The sequence below is a fragment of the Mus musculus genome, chromosome 4 (assembly GCF_000001635.26).
Source record: "Mus musculus strain C57BL/6J chromosome 4, GRCm38.p6 C57BL/6J".
NCBI classification, from domain to species: domain Eukaryota; kingdom Metazoa; phylum Chordata; class Mammalia; order Rodentia; family Muridae; genus Mus; species Mus musculus.
Window position 1 is genome coordinate 156,352,215 of NC_000070.6, and position 5,902 is coordinate 156,358,116.

Consider the following 5,902-nt stretch of genomic DNA (forward strand, 5'->3'; position numbering starts at 1 on the left):
TGACATGTGGTTTTTAAAATATGAGACTTCGTGGTTAAGACCAATTGCTACTTTTGCAAAAGACCATCCTAAGTTACAATAATCAAATTTTGATAATGCTCAACTTCATGTAATTCTGGTCATCGATTGGTCAATGGCCTCTGAATTCCATGTTCAATAGTACCCAAATGCCTATTACCTACAATACAGGAATATATATACATATAATGGATTTATAGTATAATGTATATGTACATATGATTAATGTAAAAAATTTAAATATATTACCCATGGGAATGTTTTTAAATTCTGTGCAAACATATTTATAGCCGAATTAAGTATAACATGCATTCATTAACATAAATGTTTCTCCAGATTCAAGGTTTTCTCTTTTTAATTTATATATTTTGTATTGTTTTTTATTTATTTACATTTCAAATGTTATCTTCGTTCGTGATTTCCCCTCCCCCGTGGAGGATTGCCTTATCTGGCATCAGTGTGAGGAGAATCCCTTGGTCCTGTGAAGGCTGAGGCCCCAGTTAGGGGATGCTAGAGTGATGAGGCAGGAGTGGGTGGTGGGGAGCTCCCTCATAGATGCAGGGGAAAGAGAGAAAGGGATGGTGTGTTCAAGGTTTTCTTTTACACTTAGGAGTACTTCATTAATTTTATGGGAGTCTTATATAAAATATTTTGGTCATAGTCATCGAACTACTCTTTCTTGATTTACCCTACATTGTCCCTCCATATACCACAGTATTCTTTTTTTGTAATTTATAAATCATGAGGGAAAAACTTGTGCCGTTTAAACATTCTTTTTGGATTGATCAGTTTAGGAAGGACAATTTTTGAATTGCAACAACCTGAATGATATATAAATAATATTACATGATGTAGTAATTTAGTGTGACACTCAGTGTGTTGCAGGGTAATATAAGTAAAAATGTGCCTGATATTGTTAATTGATACTGGTTGTCATAGGAATATGTATAGCCATTTCTGTTAGTGTCCCATATATAAATCTATGGGTCATTATTCATATGACAAATACATGAAATACACACACTCACATGCATATTATATAATATTTATGCACTGTCTCAGGTTCCCTCCTCCGTGTGTAGTGTGATGTGTACTGCTGGATTCAGGAAAATTTATCAAAAAGAAACAGCAGACTGCTGCTTTGATTGTGTTCAGTGCCCAGAAAATGAGGTTTCCAACGAAACAGGTACATGCTTGCATACAGAAGAAAATTTGCTGAATTTGAATAACTTCACTATCCAAACTAGAAATATGAAATGGCCTGGATGCAAACTAAAGACCTAAAATCTCCATGAATGAAAACTTAATCAGTTAAATAGTACCAACTTCTTTTAGACCAAGCAAATAACTTCCAATATGTTCTTGAAACAAGACATTTCTCTCACAATATGATGGTTACTGCTTTTATATTATATAGAAAGTGTTTAGGAGGACAAACCTGTAAAAAATGTTTTAAAGAAACATTTTAGATGTAATCTATGCATATGTTTATTTTTCTTTGATTTGTTGTACATAGAAAGTTGATCACCTGATCAGTCCACAATCTTCCCCTCCATCACCCAGCTTACTCTGTGAAAAAGACCAGATGCTCAGTGTAACAGTTGTTGTTTAATGAAATATATTTTAAGAGGTTAGATGGACAAAGGATTAAATATTTCCTCTTAAAGAATTAGAATAAGAGTGAAGATTTCAAAAGTGCAACAAGAGATGGCTTAGAGCTTAGCTAAGGAAAGAGGGATAAATGTGAACATCCATAAGCTTTATGCCATATAGCATGGAATGTGTATTTGGCAAAATAGAGATTGGAAAACAATGGAAGGGACATGCATAGGTCTATGAGGCATACAGCTTCAAGAATGAAAATATTCCTTAATGCAAATAGGATTTAAATAAGTAATTGTATGTTCTGGTTCAATATGTATAGAGACAGACAAAAGGCACAAACCACAGAGCAAACAAAGCACATGATGCATTTCATCAACTGGAACCAGTACCGATGTCTGCACACTATCCTTGTCTGTGAATAGTGAATTTATGTTTAGAGGAATCAAATAATCTGAGATTATGCATATTATTATTCATCATATATTTGGTTTTGTTCAATAAGGATATTTTTCTGTTCCACTTCCCATGATGGTGTTTTTTTCCATCACAGTGCATAGGTTACTACAGAGCAATCTTGAGTTAGTGGTTCCTACAGCTAAAAGGAATGGAATAGATGCTCAACACCAAATTATTTTTTTATATTTCCTATGAAAAACATGAATATAAAATTACTACCTATGTAATTATGATATCTTATAAGGGTTCATTTTCATTTGCCAGCAGATATGGAACGGTGTGTGAGGTGTCCAGATGATAAGTATGCCAACATGGAGCAAACCTCTTGTCTCTCAAGAGCTGTATCATTTCTGGCTTATGAAGATCCATTGGGGATGGCTCTAGGCTGCATGGCACTGTCCTTCTCGGCCATCACAATTCTAGTCCTCGTCACATTTGTGAAACACCAACGATACTCCCATTGTGAAGGCCAATAACCGCATTCTCAGCTACATCCTGCTCATCTCTCTCGTCTTCTGCTTTCTCTGCTCCCTGCTCTTCATTGGACATCCTGACCAGGTCACCTGTATCTTGCAGCAGACCACATTTGGAGTATTTTTCACTGTGTCTGTTTCTACAGTGTTGGCCAAAACAATAACTGTGGTCATGGCTTTCAAGCTCACTACTCCAGGGAGAAGGATGAGAGGGATGCTGATGACAGGGGCGCCTAAGTTGGTCATTCCCATTTGTACCCTGATCCAACTTGTTCTCTGTGGAATCTGGTTGGTCACATCGCCTCCCTTTATTGACAGAGACATACAATCTGAGCATGGGAAGATTGTCATTCTTTGCAATAAAGGCTCAGTCATTGCCTTCCACGTTGTCCTGGGATACTTGGGCTCCTTGGCTCTGGGGAGCTTCACTTTGGCTTTCCTGGCTAGGAACCTTCCTGACACATTCAATGAAGCCAAGTTCCTAACTTTCAGCATGCTGGTGTTCTGCAGTGTCTGGATCACCTTCCTCCCTGTCTACCACAGCACCAGGGGGAGGGTCATGGTGGTTGTGGAGGTTTGTCTCCATCTTGGCTTCTAGTGCAGGGTTGCTAATGTGTATTTTTGTCCCAAAGTGTTATGTTATCTTAATTAGACCAGATTCAAATTTTATAAAGAAACATAAAGGTAAAGTGCTTAATTGAAACTTTCATGGTATGAAAATGTTAGGTGATATTCAACTTATCTTATTCTTCATCTTAATAAAAGCAGTACTTCATCATATAAAAAATTAAGTAATATACAGATTTATACTTACAAACTGGACAGCAAACATGAATATGTTGAGAACTGGGATTCTCAATTGAGGAATGGCTACCAACATTTTGATCTGTGGTTTTGTGTAAGCCATGTACTTAATTAGTGATTAATATGAGGTTACCCTACTGTCTGTGAACAGCGCCACCTCTAGGCATGCTGTCCTTGAGTTATAAGAAAGTGGTACTGCATACACAATGGACATGAAGCCAGTAATCAACATTATTCCACTTGCTTTCATGGAGTTCTTACTTCCAAGTTCATGCCTTGACTTTATTCAATGTTCTATGACAAAGGTAGATAAATAAATAAACACTTTCCTCACATGTTTATTTTGGTCATGGTGTTTTTTCCAGCAACAAAATCTAAGAAATCACAAAATGGTAAATTGCCTCTGTTGGGATTTGTAAGATCATATATTTCTGATGTGATAAAATGCACTTATTTGAAAAGAGAGACAAGAGTGAATGTTAGCAGTGTGTGAAGCACTGTGTGAAGCACTGTGACACTATGCATATGACAATGCAGAAGCACTGAAATATGGAATAGCTTTAAAATATACAAGGTAGATGTTAAGAAAATCAGATAAATTATAAAGAAAAGTACATTTTATTTATTTAAATTAAGTGTTTTCTTCATTTACATTTCCAATGTTATCCCAAAAGTCCCCATACCCTCCCCTCCCCACTCCCCTATACACCCACTCCAACTTCTTGGCCCTTGCATTCACCTGTAGTGAGGCATATAAAGTTTGCAAGACCAATGGGCCTCTCTTTCTAAGGATGGCCAACTAGGCCATCTTCTGATACATATGCAGGTAGGGACACGAGCTCTGGGGTGTGTGTGGGGGGGTACTTGTTAGTTCATATTGTTGTTCAACCTATAGGGTTACAGATCCCTTTAGCTCCTTGGGTACTTTCTCTAGCTCCTCAATTGGGGGCCCTCTGATCCATGCAATACCTGACTCTGAGCATCCAATTCATGGTGTAGTCTATCTGAGAGTTCATGGTGTTGTCTATCTGAGAGGTCATGATTTAGTCTACCTGAGGGTTCAGGATGTCATCTATCTGAGAGTCCATGTTGTGTTCTATCTTAGAGTTCATGGTGTGGTCTATCTGAGAGGGAAGTGTGTGGTCTATTTGAGAGGTCATGGTTTGGTCTATCTGAGAGCTCACAGTGTGGTCTATCTGAGAGGTCATGGATTGGTCCTAATGAGAGGTCATGATGTGGTCTATCTGAGAGGTCATGGTGTGGTCTATCTGAGAGGTCACAGTGTGGTCTATCTGAGAGGTCATGATGTGGTCTATCTGGGAGGTCATGGTGTGGTCTATCTGAGAGGTCATGATGTGGTCTATCTGAGAGCTCACAGTGTGGTCTATCTGAGAGGTCATGGTGTGGTCTATCTGAGAGGTCACAGTGTGGTCTACCTGAGAGGTCATTGTGTGGTCTATCTGAGAGATCATGGTGTGGTCTATCTGAGAGTTTATGGAGTGGTCTTCTGAGAGTTCATGGTGTGGTCTATCTGAGAGGTCCTGATGTGGTCTATCTGAAAGTTCATGGTGTGGTCTATCTGAGAGTTCATGGTGTGGTCTATCTGAGAGGTCCTGATGTGGTCTATCTGAGAGTTCATGGTGTGGTCTATCTGAGAGGTCACAGTGTGGTCTATCTGAGAGGTCACAGAGTGGTCTATATGAGAGATCGAAGTGTGGTCTATCTGAGAGGTCAGGATGTGGTCTATCTGAGAGATCATGATGTGGTCTATCTGAGAAATCAGGACGTGGGCTATCTGAGAGGTCACAGTATGGTCTATCTGAGAGTTCATCGTGTTTTCTATCTGAGAGGTCATGCTGTGGTCTTCATGAGAGGTCATGACATGGTCTATCTGAGAGGTCATGGTGTGGTCTATTGAGAGGTCATGGAGTGGTCTATATGAGAGGTCAAACTGTGGTCTATCTGAGAGGTCATGGTTTGGTTGATCTGAGAGTTAGGTGTAATCTATCTGAGAGTTCACAGTGTGGTCTATCTGAGAGGTCATGGATTGGTCCTAATGAGAGGTCATGGTGTGGTCTACCTGAGAGGTCATTGTGAGGTCTATCTCAGAGGTTATTGTGTGGTCTATCTGAGAGTTCATGGTGTGGTCTATATGAGAGGTCAGGGTGTGGTCTTTCTGAGAGGTCACATGTGGTCTATCTGAGAGTTAGGTGTGGTCTATCTGAGAGGTCACAGTGTGGTCTATCTGATAGGTCATGGTTTGGTCTATCTGAGACTTAGGTGTGGTCTATCTGAGAGTTCACAGTGTGGTCTATCTGAGAGGTCAGGTTGTGGTCTATCTGAGAGATCATGATGTGGTCTATCTGAGAGGTCCTGGTGTGGACTATATGAGAGGTCATGGTGTGGTCTATCTGAGAGGTCCTGGTGTGGACTATCTGAGAGGTCACAGTGTGGTCTATCTCAGATCACATTATGGTCTATCTGAGAGTTCCTGGAGTGGTCTATCTGAGAGCTCACAGTGTGGTCTATGTGAGAGGTCACAGTGG

General features: G+C 39.6%; 1 pseudogene; it reads left to right on the forward strand.

Annotated features, from left to right (window-relative positions):
* The window catches only part of Vmn2r125, an 11,196-nt pseudogene extending 7,943 nt beyond the window's left edge, over positions 1 to 3,253 (forward strand).
* The last annotated feature ends 2,649 nt before the right edge of the window (positions 3,254 to 5,902 follow it).